At 42.7% G+C, this 18,442-nt stretch overlaps 1 pseudogene; it reads right to left on the reverse strand.

Annotated features, from left to right (window-relative positions):
* Window positions 1-1,123: 1,123 nt before the first annotated feature.
* LOC121636201 lies at window positions 1,124-14,000 on the reverse strand (annotated as a pseudogene).
* Window positions 14,001-18,442: the final 4,442 nt, after the last annotated feature.

Below are 18,442 nucleotides of genomic sequence, written 5' to 3' on the forward strand. Positions count from 1 at the left end.
AAATCAAATAAAATCAGATGAACATGTCATGCTGTGCTAAAAGCAGGACTAACAGGACTACAGCTGCTCTGAAAGGAGCAACATTTTCACCACCAGGGGGCAGTGTTTTCACAAATGTACCTCAACCAAACATCAGGCAGAGAAAATAATGAAACTCTGAAGAATTATTACCGTTTTTTATCAACTCCTCTGTGGTGGCATCGCTGAAAACAAACTCAGATCATAACACAAAAAGTTGTGTTTAAAGGCAACTAATCAGCACAACAGGCCCAGAACCTGATTTACTGGTTGTCAACACAAACTCTCTCCTTTTTGGAATTAATTGCTAAACAAACACGTGACAGAACACATATGCAACTCATGTGAAAGTAAAACAAGTCTGAGCCATTACTGGCTGACATCAAGGACGAGGGATGGATTAGAAGGTCTTATGTGGTGTATCGTTCCTAACTTTAACCACAGCAGCTGGAAAGAAAAAAAAAAGATCCTTAAACTGAGGTTATTTCATGCTTCGCTTGGACCTGTACAAATAAAACTGAATTGAACACTCAAAACGCACTGTGCAGGTTTACTGTTGTAATAATACAGATTTGATTTATAAAGCTCTTTTCAAGGCACCCAAAGTGCTTCACAGCACTGTGTCCATAATTCATACTTGGTGAGGGAAGCTTCATGTGTAGCCACAGCTGCCCTCGGGCAGCCAATCTGACCACCAAACACTAATACACCAGCGGTGCAGACACTGGAGGCAAGGAGAGAAGACACTTCACCCAGTGGGAATCGGACCGTCAACCTCCCGATTATTGGACGCTCCGCGCTGAGCCACTGCGGCCCGCTGTGATCTCCATATGAGTGTAATGACTTTTTTCCTGCTGGATAGTCAGCTGTACATTGTTCCTGACCTGATGGCGAGTTCAAGTTCCAAAGTTTATTTGTTATAATGTCAAGACAATGGCTGTGGACAACTTTTCATTAAAAAAAACAAAAAACAATGTGTGTGTGGATAACAGCAGCAGATTTTAAATGAAAATTAGAAAAAAATGGTACAAAAGGGCAGCTGTAGTAATAATATAAGTACAGGGTAGTATTTTGGGCAGATGAGGTGCAGTAAAGTAATGCTGATGGTCAGAGGATGGATGTGGAGCACGACAGAAGCAGGCGCACATATGAACATGTGATGCAGTCTGGAGGTAGTGTGTGTTCTAGCCGATACGTGGGGGAACATTCTTGTTTAGCGCCCGTACAGCCTGGAGGAAGAAGCTCCGTGTAGGGGTTGGTTTTCAGGCTCCGTTAACTTTTAGCCGACCTCAGCACTGAGAACAGTGCATGGTCCAGGTCTCTGAGGTCTCTGCAGCGCCAGGTAAGGCTGGAAGGACCACCACCCTGGACAGCGCCTTGCGGTCCAGCTTTCTTTGTGATGCTGCAGACTGGATCCTTGAATGTATTTATCTACTGAGATCATGCAACACTACGATTAGACACACTTATTATTAGAGTTAATTAGAAAACCTCCATGAGCTGGAATTAACAAACACATTCTGTGTAGATTTCAACATGACACTTTATTTACTGGAGTAATAGTTCAAACACATTTTCCTTTAGAGCTACATATAAATTTTTAAACTTACACGGCAGATTATATAAAAACACCCCCCCCCCCCAAGGGCTGGAAGCTGAAACTGAAAAGGCATGAACACATCAGACGGCAGAAGAAAGCAGAGCTGCAGGTTGGAAGCGAGTAGCCTGGACGTCCCATGTCACAGAGACAGTCCGCTGGCCTCTGGACCACATGAGTCGGAGGCGATCCAGGGGTGTTTCAGACACTGAGCAGCTGTGGATCTTCTCTGGGGCAGCAGCTCCAACATGGTGGAGAGAAAGGAGCTGAACTGGTCGGCTTCCTCTCGCGGCCACTCGTACTTCTCCAGCAGGATCTCCAGCAGGCTCCACGGTTTCAGCTTCGAGATGTGTCGAAATTCCCCTGGTTACAAGCAGGTTACAAGACTGACTTTTTATTGCCATGTCATAATAATACATTAATGTTTTAATGAATATTAAACACACAGCTTCACCTTTACGGTTGAAATATCGTTTGGATTTTCTCCCAGAGAGGGCAAACTGGGATGGAAGAGGTCCCAGTAGCTCGATGATGTGGGCAATGTGATCTGAAAGGACATGGATATGTTCGTTACAGTATTTCTTTCAACCAAGGATAAAAAAAGAGGATGTAAACACCACACACCTTCCTCGCGGGAGAATGCGGCTCCTGACTGAGGGTCGAACAAATAGTCTCCTGTGGCCAGCTCAAAAGCCTGCAGGACACACGACCCAACCAGAACAACAGGCAGAAATGATGGAAGGAAAGAAAAGACAAGATTTTTCCCCAAAATATCCTGATGTGTTCAGGTAGCCATCTCACCATGCAGGCGGTGCTCCAGATGTCAGCTGGTGTGTCGTAGTCGGCACCAATCAGGACCTCCACAGAACGATACTGACATGTCTGAATGTCCTCAGTGAAGTGTTTGTGCTGAGAGGAAAACGTCAAGAAAAATGGAAACATTACAGAAACTCCACATTATGTCTTCATGAATGTAATCTGGAATGACGTTAGGAACACTGGAGACAAGGTGAGATCTAAACTCAGCAACCTGGAGGACTTCCAGGAGGAGGACTGGACCGAAACACAGCAGGAAGCTTCCTACCCTCGCTGAGTGGAAACTAAAGCTTATCCATAAAAACAGAGGATCAAATTCTCTTCCTTTATTAACTCTTCCAGCAGAGGAAACACTGCACCATCCTTTATGAAAGAAAACAGGACAATACTCGTAACTGTGTGTGTTCACACCATCAGTTCTATACTGTTATGTAGATAGATTCATATATGAGGACGAGCACATGACAAACATATTTTATTTTTGTGGTTTCCTTTTTTTTCAACTGGTTTAAAAAAACCTCTGCAGTTAAGTCATTTACCCATTACTCTTGATCATATTCAGAGAATAATTATTAGAATACAAGATGATTACAGCAGTACCACTGTCTTTATCTCCATCCTTCTGTCCAACAGCTTGTCTTTTACCTGGAAAATGGCTCAACAACATTAACAGAAAAAATGACACTAACTAGATATAACTAGTTTCAGACTTCTGTTCTTCCACAGAATTTCTGATGAAACCTTCCTATGATGGGACGGATTTGTGCTTCTGAGGGTGTAAAAGTAAAACCGGACTTTATTCTTTACCTGCTGATCCTCATTTGTCGACAGACAGCAGCTCAAATCGTAGCAGCAGCAACTTCCTGCAGCTGCTACAACCTGCCGTGAGTCTCCACAGCTTTCCAGAGCTGCTGACAGGCAGGTAACAGCTAACAGCTAACGGCTAACACTGATACGTTCAGGACCACCTGGTTCATGTGTAGCTGAGGAGATTCAGGAGGGAAAGTCTTCCACCTCAAAGACGCTCTGTGGCGTAGCTGCTTTGTGAATCTCGCTTTGCATCTTGCCAGTGAGCTGAGCTGCTGTGTGTCAATCATTTCTACCTGTGTATCCTGCCCCGCCCACTCTCCGCCCCCTGATCACCCCACACCTCACACCCCAACCCTGCAGTTTTAGGCTTTTTTTAAAATTCAGCAGTGGGTGGAGTTACGCAGAAAGTAGGAGGTGGCGCTACACTTTCATGAACTGGTTCATATTCTGGGTGAACGTGAACTAAATGTTCTGCATTTCTGCCTGATGAGCGAGCTCATTCTGCCGCTTGTGAACGCTGTTCTCTCACAGTTTAACTTTGTTCAAGAGTATTTCCAGATTTCCATGGAGCCTTCCAGGCAAAATCCCGGCTAAAACACACCGCAAACAGGCCTTAATATAGAGGTGAAAAACACCAAATCTTGCAAAGTCAGCCACGCGCATGCGTCATCAAATTGCGAAAAATGGAGGAAAGTCCAATGAAAGTGTTTTATAGCGACCAAAAAATGATGCACACCGCTGTGAACTGTAAACCGTTTACTTGCAGCTCTTGTCACACATTTTCTCAATGACATGCTGACAGCTTGCGCCGACAGACAGCTCTTCTTCTGCGGAAGCAGTACAATAACAAACAGAGGAAGTTTGCCCTCTAGGGGTTACTCCAACTTACAACATTGACATCAATTCTCAGTATATCACAGAAAGCATCACCACCTCTGCCTCAATGATCTCTACAGCATATTTGTACCAACAACATGAACATGAAATCTGAAACGACAGTTTGAAATAAAGCAACCGACTCGCCTTCCATGGTACATGAACTAAATGTCACTAAAAACAATGTAAAGACGTGGCAACGGCGGCTAAAGCAGATCCTCTAGCAGCCAGAACTAAATACCGGCATCCAGCCGCAGATGGAAAACCTTCCTCATGATGTTGTCGGAGACCTGCAGCCTTTGAGGAAAGAGGAACCCTCAGGTTTCAGAAACTTGACTAATGCAGACATATGGTCTGCATGTTTTGCTTTTTACTTCTTTATTTGGGCTGAATGTTGCACTTTTATGACCCAAGTTCTAGAACTTTTCTTTAGACAAACAAGTCAGAAAAAAACATTCACAAAAATAAATAAATAATGTTTAAATGTTTTGCACTTTGAGGTCCATCCTTTGTTTCCTACCTCAGCCTGGTTCCTACTTCAGATAGTTTAATAATTCCTAATTAAAAAAGACCATTCAAGCAAGTTTTTCCTCGTGTTTTTATCCTGTAGGAGTGAAAGATGCTGAATGGGTGGCAACAACAGGAAATCTGACGATAATAGCTCGCAGCAACATACTGGGAAAAAAGAACTAGTTCATTTTCAGAACTGTGAGCTTAGTTCAAAGATTTGAATTATGAACTATGAACTGAACTAGTTCATTTTTAAATGTGTGAACCGAACTTTGAACAAGTTCATGTTGAAAATGAACTTTCCCAACACTGCCTGCTGCCTGCACAGAGTTCGCTTAAAACGAGCGGCTGGGAAACGGAGGAACCGCAGTAGATGAGGACACTTTGATTTCCAGTCAGATTTCTCTAGTTTATTATCACTTTTCTGTTAATCTGCTTGTTGGTTAATTGCTCACCACCCAGCAGGCATTGCCCAGGTCAGCAATCTTGATGAGGATTTTGTCGGCATTCTGAGGCTTCAGTAGGTCCAGAAGTCCATCTGGGTCACTGATACCTAAAATATGTAGAAAGATTTATAGATTAGAAGGTCAGACTGGGATAAACCTGAGGTGATGATCAAGGTAACATATCAGCTCGTTTGAAAACACTGATCAATTTACAGATTTGTTTAAAGCTGCAAGTTTTCACACAGAGAGGAAGAAACTCCTGACTGACCGCCAGCTGAGGAAGATGAAGGTGGAGTCTGATGTAACAACACTGATCTGGAGCCCGAGACAGAAGCATCTGTACTGAGGTTTGGCAATGAGATGGTGACGTCTCTGAGGTTTTCCTGCAGCAGAGTCCAGTCTGTCTTCAAACAGCAAACTTTGCCTCCTTATCTTGAGCTCAGGACCTGAGAGCTTTGAGCCACAAGTGGAGCTACGTGTGCTTGAAGGAGCTGCAGCATCAGAGAAGGACACATGGCGTCCGTCTTCTTTGTGCTCAGACGGACTCTTCTGTCCTCCCCGGCTCCTGTCTCTCCCCGCCAGACGCTTGATGGGACTCACGGAGACCTTGCTGGACTGCAGGGTGCAGTCAGTTGAGGGAAACGATCAGTTGTGAAAGTAGACCAGTGAATATTCAGCCTCATGCATGTTTTGAAGAGACACTCGTGCAAATTCAAGCAATGATGAGCTGTGTTTGAAAACGTCTGACTGGGTTGTTTTTTAATTATTCCTCTACTCGACACTGACGTGGGCAGAACTCCAGCTCTGGATCTGTGCAGTGGCTCTTTAGGGTTTACACTTAGTCTGCAGGCTGTGCAGGAGTAGGTTGCTAACAACACACTGCACTGAAACCACAACAGCAGCTGATGGAAGAGCAAAATGTTCTGTTGTCTCCTCTGACACAAACCAGTTACAGGAGTCTGCTTCAAACGTACTAAATAGTTCTAGATCTTCATTTGCTTCTACTTCACTGCAGAGCAAAGCTCCAAACATCTGCATTTATCTCACAAACTCTACAATACATACATGGGTTGTTGCTGTCTACAGGATGTGGTACAACAAATCTACTAATAAAAAAGCTGAATTCAAGATCCATCTTACCCATTCTCCAAGACTGTGGAAAGCTCCCGTCAGCCTCCCCAACAAGTTGAACCAGCTCTTAGAAAATCAAGATAGAAATGCTAAAATTATAATGCAGCTCCAAAAACACACCGTACTGGTGAAATAACAGAGGAATATGTTTCAGGTTGCACACCTGTTTTCCTCCAGAGCCTCTGTTCACTGGAAGAAAGAGAAAGAAGAAAACAGGAAAAGAGGCAGTGAGGAAGGAAACGCCTCTGTCAGCCCTGCGTCCAGTACCAACAGCTTGCTGTGGATGTAACTGACACATACAGCTAAATAATTCTGACATAGTTTCACTAACCTGGGCTGCTGAGAGCAGGAGACGCAGGAAGCTCCCACAGCCTGGTGTTGGCTGCAAGCTTCTCAATATAAGCATCATCCACACTCAGGAGGATGTTTTCTGGCTTTATGTCTGTGTGGATAATCTTGCATTTAGTGTGCAAGTAATCCAAACCCTGCAGAACCTGTGATAAGGAACGGATACTGGCTTTCATACAGAGAACCCAGTCAGGGGATGATTTAATAAGATGGAATAAGTGGTTGCACAACACCTGTCTGAGGATGCTTTTCACACAGCGGAGGGGGAGGCCGGTGTAGCTGGATTTAACGATCCACCTCAGCAGCTGATGGCCCAGAACCTCCAGAACCATACACACATCTGGGGAGAAGTCAAGGATCTGCTTTTATAGAGGAGGTAATTAAGGCTTTCTTGGGTTTTTGGTAAAGATGACAATAAATTTATAAGATGTGAACATTAAACAGGACTTTTCATAAAAGTCAGATCTGAACTTGGAGTTGCAAAGTCATGGAGGAGCATCTTTGTAAAGGATACGCTCTCCTGTGGCTCCAGAGATCCTGAAGTCATCCATGAGCTTCACAACTCGCTCACGTTTAGGATCTTTGGGGTCGGTGTCCCTTACCTGGCGGATTTAAAATCAAAGACATTACATCAGCAAAAAGGTTAAATATGAAAAATAAAAACATCTCATCAGAAAACGATAATAGTTTAAAATGTAGTGACGATAAGATCAACCCCACTGACACATTTCAGAAGCTTGATCTCATCCAGTGCCGTCTCTGTGAAGGTTGGAGCGCTCTTCACCACCTTCAGAGCCACAAAACGCTTCGTCCTGCATGAAAACAAACATGTCAGACTGTTACCGTCTCCTCATGGAGAAACATGCTCAATTCTAACTCATAAGCTCAAATTCTTACTTACACCATGTCCCAGCAAAGCCAGACAGTGGAGAAATGACCCCATCCTAACTTCTTAACAACTTGGTAACGGTCAACAAAAACGTCTCCGATCTCTACGGGATAGTAACCACCTGTAAGACAGTCCATGTCAAACCATTAAAGATCTCAACCAGTGTGTTGGGTTTTCTTACTGGAGTCTTGCTTACCTATGTCGTAGTCTGCAGGATTCTCCTGCTGCTCATCGTAAGATCCCAGCTCCGGTGCATGAGGGAGATTCTGTGGAGCTGGAGGGCGGCGGAGGTCCTTGCTGGGTTTTGGTCTCTTTTCTTTTACTGGGAAGCGTTTGGGACTGCGTTTGATGGGTTTGAAGAGGGTGTAAGAATTGCTAGTTGAAATCATTGCTGCTGTAACTGCTACATATGACGAAGACATTTTTAACTGGAGCCCAACAGAGTCTCAAGTCCAGCAGAGGTTGGATCAAGATGACAGTAGCACTCTGGGAGAAAGCTACAACAAAGAGGAAAATGCACAAAACAGAAGGACGTTTGTCAATAATTTGCTATTATTTATATCGCCTTGCAAAAGAATCTCCCCCCCCTTCGACTTTTAAATTCCAACCTTTATTTATTCATTTTTTTTATGGATCTGCACAAAATAGTCCAAGTTTTGCAGTGAAATGAAAAATGTTTAATAAGAAAGAAAGTTTAAAATAAAGATCTGAAAACTGCCATGTGCATATATTTCCAGTCCTTTGCTATGAAAGCTCCTGCAACCAGTTAGCTTCAGAAGTCACATAATTAGTGAAATGAAGACCACCTGTGTGCAATGAACTGAGCCACAATATCCTCTCCAAAGTTACAAAAATATGCTAGCATATAATTAAATAAAACCTTTTAAAGTTTTCTTCTTTTTTTTTTTAAAACTCAGATTAAACAATAAATATATATTAAATAATCTGAAAATTTGCATTAAATTTACCTTAATAACTTAAATCATTTCTTAACCAAATCTTGAATTTAGGCTCCTACATTACCGGCCCCAGTTGTTATTGACACCCTTGAAACAATTAACCAAAAAAGTTTAAACTTAAATCAAAGGAGCCTAAATAATATTACAAGTACTTTATAAAGTCATTTTATTCTTGTTTTTCAATCTTCAGAATGGCCATAACGAGCTTTGTTACAGGGCGGCAAAGCTCGCTGGTCTTGGCTTTGTTCGTCAGGTGAAAGTAAAGACCATGTTGGTCAGGAAACGTCTCCACAATTCTTTTTAGGGGCCATGAATTTCTGGGTGATGTATTATCCATAATTAGTGCCACATCACCAACACAAGTTTCTTCCAGATGTAAACCATCGCTGACGTTCTTGAAGCTGTGTGACATATTCCTTGCACCAGTGTTTCCAGAAAATGTCTGCGAGGTATTTTGGCATTAAGGCCACTAGATCATGGCGGTCGGATGAAGCCTTTGTGATGGGCCTACTGTTTATGACCCCCTCTGCTTCACAAAGTAAGGTGTGGAGACCTTCATCCAAAAGATGCTCCTTTACTGTTCACTGTCAAGTGAGGATGCAACTTCTAAAGGCACAGCTTGTACGGCAAGACATAAAAAGACGCCATATCTCTTTACTTGTCCTCTTCCTCCTTTAACGTGGAACAGGCCAAAATAATCAATCCTAACTCTTGTGAATGGAGGATCGTCGGGCAGGTCCCTGCACTTTGGGGGATCTGCTATAAGTTGCTTGCCAGCAGTTCCATGTTGTCTTTTGCACATGAAACACATTGACAGGAACCTTCTGATGACTCCACTGGCTCCAGGGATCCTGAATCTTTGATGAAGCTGCGTCAACATGTGATTCCTTCCAGCGTGAACAGTAGTGTTGTGAACGTGTCTCAGCACAAGGTTAGTGACATGCGAGTCTTTGGGCAAGATGGCTGGCTGTTTGGAATCGTCAGGCATGGCTAAACCTTCCAGCAACTCTCATGACTCCATCTAGGAGCACTGGACTCAGCTTATAGAGTGAGCTACTTTTCTTTACCTTCAGACATTTCTTGAGGATAGTCAAATCTTCCTTGAAACTTTGCTTTTGACAGTACTTCACAATTTCTGTTTCTGCTTCTGTCAGGTTTTGACATGTCAGATTCTTTATTTTGTAAGCTTTCTTGAACTCACTCATCCTGTTTTCTTCTCCTAATGTCTTTAGTTAATTTCTCTTTGCCGTCACCTCTTTCAGCAAATCTTTCAGTTTCAGAAACGAGGCAACAGCACGCTTTAACTTTGTCCAGGAAGAGTAGCCGTCCATCCAATAATCCAGGGAATCTTTGGGCTCTTGTGCCTGAATGACATAAACTTGAGTCACTGTCTTGATCTCTGGGGCATCGGTATCCAGCATTCCAGGATCTGGACTTTTGGGCCACTGGTATTGTGAGTCAAGCAAGAAACTGGGTCCAGACCAAAACAAGACAGGCCCCCGGACAAAGTTCAGGGGGGGCCACCTGGAGGCTGAGCAGACAGCAGGATCAGGTCAGGAGGCCGGCCGGGGGGCCGGACGGACCGGGGCAGGACCTCCGGCGGACGATCCGGAGGATGAGCAGACAGCAGGATCAGGTCAGGAGGCCGGCCGGACCGGGGAAGAACCTCTGGAGGACGACCAGGAGGACGCGCAGACAGGAGGTTCTCAGGCAGACGGGTAGGCTTGGACCGGCGCTCTGGGGGACGGGCAGACTGGATCTCTGGCGGTGGCGGATGGGCAGACTGGATCTCTGGTGGACGGGCAGACTGGATCTCTGGCGGTGGCGGACGGGCAGACTGGATCTCTGGCGGACGGGCAGACTGGATCTCTGGCGGACGGGCAGACTGGATCTCTGGCGTAGGAGTCCTTGGCCAGGAATAAACAGTCCACCAAATGGTCGAGCTCTGAGAGTTCCTTATATGGCCAGCTCATTCTGCCCGCTGGGTCCGGTTCTGGTCAGATCCTTCTGTCACGTGTAGCGGGCGGAGGTGAGGACCCAAATGCAGGCAGTCAAGGCAGGAGGCAGAACTGTGCTGGTGACAAGGTTTTATTCTCGAAACACAGGACAGGGAACCACACACGACAGGGGAATGAACTACATGTAAGGATCTGACAGCAGCAAACTGAAAACCATGGGGTATATATGCACAGGAGGAGTAACAAGGAACAGGTGAAGTGAATGAGTAATTAGACCAGGTGAACTAATGAGCCAGAAACAGGAACCACAGGAACACAAGAGGGAAAACCAAACATGACAAAACTGAAAACCTAAAGCATGAACATAACAGAAACTGAACATGATAAAACCCAAGAACTATAAACCAAGAGCAAGACCGAACTAAACATGACAAAAACCAAAATCCTAAACCATGATCAAACACACACCAAAACCCAGAAACCATGACAAGCTCTTGTTTCTCAAAAATGCTCCGACAGTCTGTCCTCTTGAGACGTGATCAGTAGGATTCAGAGCAGTGCTGATGTACCTCCACTGGGATGTCTGAGAGTGCTCCAGGACTGTTGAGACCCTTTTAGCTACAAACGTCTTGAATCTGGTGCTCTCACTATTCAAACACTTTAACACAGCAGTGCTTTCTGTCCAAAACACTGATTTGAAAAGCTCTTTCTCAGGCTCTTTCCTCAGTAGTTTGTCCATTTTACAGCAACCGTAGCTGCAGTCAGCTCCATTCATGGAATGGTTGGAAATTTCTGGTCCAAGGTTGATAGAGTCACCAGCTGAAGAGCACAGCAGCAGGTAGCTCGTTGTTCCATAAGCATCTTCACTCACGTCAGCAAAGTGATGAAGGTGAGCTAGATTAGGGCACCAAACTGCTTTGACTTGATGCATCTGTCAACTCCAAAGACTTGAGATCCACATTTTCCAGTCAGAACTGCAGTTGAGAGAGAAAAAACACAGAAATCCCCCCCAAGAGAGTTTCGCGTAGGTTTGTGAGAGGACGGCTCTTTTATATACAGTCTTTGGAGGATGGAGAACGATACACCAGCAAACATGATGACGAGCAATGATGATTCACACACCTTAAGTTGCTATGCTAGGCAATGCTAGTTTCACACACTAATTTAAGTTATATAAGCATAAAATAGAGTGTAAACAAAGCTTCATTAATCAACAAATGCCAGCAGCCCGTGTTTTCCCTCAGCAAGGTGGAGCATTTTTCACCTTTCCAGAAGAAGTCATTTAATAACTTATTCTTCAGATCAAACCAGCTCTTTTCACCAGCCACAAATTCCTCCTCATCCATTCATTTTTCCAAGCCTGAATTTACGTAAATTCCCGAAGCAAACCATGGAAGTCACACGAAGTGCCAACGTTTTCAACCTTTTCCATTAATTACTCCACGTTTTTCATCAAGCTAGTTACCTGTGATGGTTTGTACCTTCGTGCTTGGATTTGTTAAGTTGTGCATTTTTCTAAAGCCTTCTCAGTCATTTTTACTTTTTCTTTGTCTTGTTCATCCATGACAAGCAAAATCTTCCACTTTTTCTTAGCAAAAATGTGAAAGCACCAAGCAGGTTAACACTGCACACGTGTTCCGCTTCGTCCTTCCACAGAAAAACGATCCTCCTTTATTTACTCACACACGTCAGCATTGCCTCGGTATGACGTCAGTAAACGTCCGTCAGGTAACAAACTGTCACAGCTTTCAATTGATCGTTTATTCATCTGTTATCAGGCCATTTCACGTTCCATTACTCTTTGAAGAGCAAATTGTTTTTACTAAAATGTGTCGTCCTTTAAAGCCTTGACGCTTTAACCCCTCTCTGTTATCCATGTGGATTCAGTCGAACATTTACTTTAAAATTTCAGCAAAAGATGTTACACTAGTTCTCCAGAGGACGAAAAATAAAAAAAACTAAACAACACACATACATTAAATAATCTGAAACATGCATGAAATCTTTACCTTAATAACTTAAACAACTTCTTAAGCAAACTGCAGCAGCGTATCAAACACCACCATAAACCCAAGATGTTGCTGATCCACATAAATGAAAGAACAAACCTCTCAAGAAAAGGCTTCCCAAAAACTCCCGGCCTGGGCAAGGAGGGCATTAACCAGCAGAGGCTGGAGAATGTGTCCTCAGGAATCCACTCCACAGAGCTGCTTTATGGCCAGAAGAAGCTTATTAATACATTTTAGACTGATTGGGTTTAAATTCTATTTTTTTATGTTGTTTTGCTTTGTCTCTCTGGTGTGTAGATTTTAACAATGTCATCAGCTGTTGTCTCTGTTTCTGTTTTTTTAAATCACTTTTTGATTAGTTTTGATATTTTTAGACTGGTGGATTGTTTTCCTCTTTCCAAGGCTCTGTAGCTCAGTTATTTTAGGATCAGCAGGTATTCACATCACATTTTTACAGGACCTGTGATAATGTTATAAATGGCTCCTGAACCAGCTGCAACTGGACTCTGCCTGCATAAAGCAGCAACTAACATGATTTCATACCAGTTTAAATTGATTATTGGTTTCTCATTTCCTTCTTTTTAATTAGGCTTCTTCTTCTTCTTCTTTTTTTATTTATTTTTTTATTTATTTGAAATAAAAAGCTTTTATGCTTCAGTGTAGTCCGGAAAGTAGGTTCACAAATCAGGACAATCCCTCCCATACCAGCTGGTATCATCTAGTTTTTACTTGTGGTTTCTTATGCTGTTTCTATCAATCCTAACTATTCCTCTTTCAGCCGCCGTTTCTCCACAGCTGTTTGTTAAAATCCACCAAACACCCGCAAAACGTATTTTCTTCTGTATTAAAAACATTACTGTAAACGTGTTTAACAGATAAAAGTTATACACCGAGGATACAAGTATGATTATTGACTTTCACAGAAACTGCATTTATGTTTGCAGCCTGCTCCTGTAAATATTGTCAGGATGGTTTACAACCCGGGATTATTATTGCCTCAATAAAACCTTTTCTTCATTACAACTAACAGAAGTTGGCAGCAACCTAAAGATTGAGTTTTTTTTCTAATTAATTAAAAAAAAAAAAAAAACACAATTTGGAGCAGAAATATTTCTCAGAGCTTTGAAGAAAAACGGCATAAATGCAGGATGAGCCAAACATTACGCAGCTGAAGCTCTGATCCGAAAACTTACCCGATAGTCCTTCATTTACTCCATTTAATTCGAAAACTGGGCGTTCAAAAAAGATGGAGAGACGTTGATCTGTCCTCCTGCACAAAGACAGTGGAGCGGAAACGAGGGAAGGACCAAGACCCACGGCGCTGAAGTTGGTTTCCGATTCGTACTTAAAGGGCTTCTTCATGCAAGTGTTTGTTTATTTGTTTGTTTGTTTCTTTCTTTCTTTCTTTCCATGACTGTGGACATTGACTGCCTCTGCCAGCTCGCTACAGATGTTTATGGAGCACTACAACTGCAAAACTCACGTACGGTTGCACATCGTTCTCTCTGGTGTACTCAGTGGTGTAGTCTAGTTTATTCTAGTGGGTGTACTCTGATCCCCCCTCCCACCCTCATACTTCATGTCCTGGTGTAACATCTGTCCCGCAGCAGCCTTCCCAGAGCAGCAACTGCTCCTAAATGTAGACTTTGTTAATGAGCACCATGGTAATTAATAAAGTTTGCATCCACAAATAACTGAGATCATGAAAGACTGGTTCTGTGTTATCTAAATGTAAACACAAGATGTATAACAGTAATTCCTTTCCTCATGGGGACGAGCTTTGCCTGCTTGGACTGGGGGTTGTTGCCATGGTGATGGGCCTTGTTCCAGTGGCTGGGGGTCCTGCACTGCAGTCCCACAGCTGTGATGTGGACTCTGGTCTCTGATCTGGGTGGTTGCTGTGCTGGCCTCTGTGGAAATGGGTGGGCTGGCTCTTGGTGTGATCGGATCCCCAAGATATTGTTTCCTCACAGCAGTTTCAAGCAAGAAAAGCGCTTTATAAATAAAGTTTGATGTGAATTGATTAACAGCTGCACTTTAATTAACCACCGAACAGCCACTGACAGAACAAGACAAATCCATTTTCAATAAATAAAATTCATGAAAAAATATAGAGGCAAACATTCCACTCTTGGAATAGCTTGAATAATGAGACAACTACACACAACAACGTAAGTTATTTATTTGATGGTGTACAAGGTTCCTTATTAATGGATATTTAAGATGACTATGAATTGTCTTCATTTTTATTTAACTATAATAACATGCTAATAGTGTTAACTTTGTATATTTAAATAGTTTCTACCAGCTTTAAATGTCCAACATTTACCTAACTTTCCGTTTCTCCACTCTAACCAAGGATGCCTGTTTTTTTAATTCCCCTTCCTGACTCTCAGTCCACAAGACCGGCCAGGTCCAAGTCTCTTCTACGAGCATGCACACACATGCCTGTTTAACACACGGATTCCACTCACCGGGGTCTGTGAAACGGGGCCCAGGTTGGACCACAGCGCCAGGCTCTCCTCCCCCCGCCCGTCAGAAGCTCCTCTTTGCGGTCATCAGGCGCGCGCCCCCCGAACAGTAGAATCAGCACCAGAAGCAGCAGCTCGCTGACACACTAAAAACAGTGTGATTTTCTTTTCATGTTTTTCCTCTGCGTTCCCTCTCCACTAACTACTTGTACCGCCACAAATCTTCTTGCTCTTCTTTTTCTGCTGCATCTTCTTCTTCCTCTCATCCGCCTCTTTAATTGGCGGTTGTCTAGCAACCAGCCACCAGCTGATAGGACCGCAGGTCAGGACCAGGACAGACGGCCAAGCTGCTTTCTCTCTGCGGCGGCTCAATGCCACTTTTGACGGGATTCCTCATGGTCTAAACGGGCGGCTTCGTGTCTAATTTAAAACCGGGAAAAATGTGGTTCTTCAAAAATGACAACAAATTTCCTTTAGCAGATATTTACCAAAATTTGTAAGTTGTCTTTTTTTCAAAAGGTCTCATAACATTTGCGGCTCTAAATGTGTTTTATTTAGCTGGCTGAGGCAAAAATGGCTCTTTGGATTGCCAAGGTTGCAGACCCCTGATGTATCCTCAGACTCTTGCACTGGTTTAGCTTCATTTACTAATCCATGGACGACGCTGAAGTTAGCTCCTGATTCGTTAACGTGAAAAGGTGTGATTCCACTTCTACATATCTACAGTAAAGGCTAGAAGCTTTACGGTTTGGTTTCTTACTAAATTTATTAACGTTGCAATAATTCTGGATACTTGAACATGTTGAAATTGCAACTTTTGTCTTTGAAAATGACTTAAACGTGCAGCAGTTGTGTTCTCCATCAGTAGGGGCAGTGAGGCTCATCGGAGCATCAGCAGGTTTCAGCCAATCAGCCATCAGACGGCTGGCGGTCCTGCACACTGTACGGAGGATGATCGGGTCGGAGGACGTGCTTTTTCTTGAGGAGCACATCTGCACACAGTATGTCAGTATGTCATAGACGAGGGGTGTCAAAAGTAATCAGAGTACATCTCAGTAATCAAACTACACCACAGTAATCAAAGTAATGAGAGTACACCTTAGTAATCAAACTACACCACAGTAATCAAAGTAATGAGAGTACACCTTAGTAATCAAAGTACAAGCTAGTACACGTTTTCATTGTTTCCCTGATTTAACACACCTGAATAAAATCAAATGGATCCAACAGCTTCTTGTCAACTTCTCCACAATAACCCATTAATTTCAGTCAGGTGTGTTGGATCAGGGAAACAATGAAAACCTGAAGGACACTGGCCCTCGAGGACTTGTGTAGTGTGATAATAATGATTAATGAAGATAACTGGACACTTGTTGCTGTCAGAGGAAGCGGGGCTACTTTCAAAACTCAACATATCTAGACCACAAAGGCTTGTGGGAGAAGCAGATTCTTGCTGAAATTGAACCGTTTGTGGTTGCTGTGCTATAAGCAGTTCTGTGCTTTACTTCCTGTGTTACGTTTACAATTAGACAATGCTGGAAAGTTCTGCCCTGTTTGGATTTTAAAGTTGGTACCAGTGAGATGCAGTACAGGAAAAGAAACCCAGCACCAGCACACCCTTCACATGTTGCTTTAGGGTTAAAATGGTGATGGTTACTGACACATAGTCGGTTCTGCAGATTGCAGTTCTGGATCCCCAATCTGTTTAAAGACGCACCAATAATTCAGTATCTTTAGAAGGAGTATGACAAAGTTAAATGTGATTCTAAAGTGACTTTTAGATTAATCAGACTTTTAATTTGGAACCAGTGGAGTCTTTGAAGTTGACTGAGTGTGATTTAGTCTTCATTTGAGAACTAATCAATCTGATTTAAGAGTTAGTTTAAACAATTAGGAAAGACAATAAAGAAATCGAGTTAAGTGACCTATTGGGTTTTAGTAAAATCAAATGGTCGCCTATGTTGATACAACTTGACATGTTTAGTTTTTTTTCACAACAACACATCAAAAAAACAAACAAACAAAAAAAAACAAAAAAAAAACAAATCTGATCAGGCAATGGAAATAAAACAAATGAAAGTGACGGTTCTGTGCTGGTTGGAGTGTTCAAATCAAAGAACGAGTCGCTGGTACTTGAGCAGGTTTATTAAGCCACTTTACAGTTTGTCCCTTATGGACACTGGAGGTCATGGGGTGTGGTTCTAAAACAGAAATAGCATAATATCAGCACCTAACTAATCATACAAACATACAGGTGCAACTGCAGCATAAAGGCACAAATACACAGGGTTTCCTACATGAACACACAGGTGCATCTGTAGCAAACATGAACTGCTCAGGTGAACAACGCATGGCATCAATTAAGTGAGAGAACAGGTATATTTACTAAATAAACAGTATTACTAACATTAAACATCTTTTACTTGGACTTCATGCACAAACATCCAAGTGGGGTTACAAAAACCTGCAAACGAAGAATTAAACTGCCTCACTAAACTTTGGACTGCAAGAAACTCCTCTTGTTTTCGCCTCTTTTCTCTCCCCTCTGACCTGACAAGCTGTTCATCATTAGTCTAGGCCCCGCCCCTTAAAGGGCCAGAATGTCAGTCCTTTAGGCAGCCTTTTCTACAATAAATAAATAAAAATCATCACCACAAGCTATAATGTTACATTTGCAGTCATACAGTATAACACTGATTTTTATCTTTTGCATACAAAAGGGAATCGAGTCCAGTCCAAAGTGATCCAAGACCAGCTGCCAGAGGTCCAGAAATGTATCAGGATTCTCATGAAGCACAACAAACAAAAATTGCAGACACTAAATTGTAAGCAAATATAGTGCAAAAGAAAACAAAAGAAAAACACTGCATGTTCCCAAATCAAATTGCTGACATTAGAGAGGTGTCTGACAAGGTGAGAATGTCGAGCCAATCTTCCAAGTCTGAGATACTCAAATAGTTTTGATATCTACTGTAGATGGTGGGCCAGATGTAATGAGCTGGCGGGCCAAATTTGGCCCGTGGGCCCTACTTTGGGCACCCCTGTTCTACATGTAATCTGTCTGGGCCTGGTGGTTTTCCACTATGCATCAGTGAGATCAAAATTTCCTCTTCTTCAATGGGTCTGCCTAAAACCTCTTGTTGTTCCTCTGTTACAGCCGGTAGCTTTATCTGGGAAAAGAATTTGTCAAGTCATCCTTGGAACTGATATTTTCAGACTTGTTTAGGGATTTATAGACGGAAACAAACACAGCACTAAGTTTGTTTCTGTCAAAATGTCTTGTGCCTTTATGGTCTCCAATAGCTCCAATAGTATTGTTAGTTTCTCTCTGGTTTAGTAATCGTGCCAAATACTTGCTGGACATGTTGCATGTTGTATTCATACAATTGCTGCTTTTGATAAATCGATGATTTAGATGCTTTCTCGTTGAGAACTGTAATCAAAGCAGCCCTGACTGCTTGTATTTTAATTAAATTGGCCTTAGATTTATGAGCCAACTCCACCTTCTTCAAGTCTTTTTCCAGTTTATTCTGTTTCATCAAAAGCTTTTTCTTTTTATATGACATATATGAAAAGGGGGGATCCTTGAATATAAGCCTTGGCA

Source organism: Melanotaenia boesemani, chromosome 3, assembly GCF_017639745.1.
Source record: "Melanotaenia boesemani isolate fMelBoe1 chromosome 3, fMelBoe1.pri, whole genome shotgun sequence".
Classification (NCBI taxonomy): Eukaryota; Metazoa; Chordata; class Actinopteri; order Atheriniformes; family Melanotaeniidae; genus Melanotaenia; species Melanotaenia boesemani.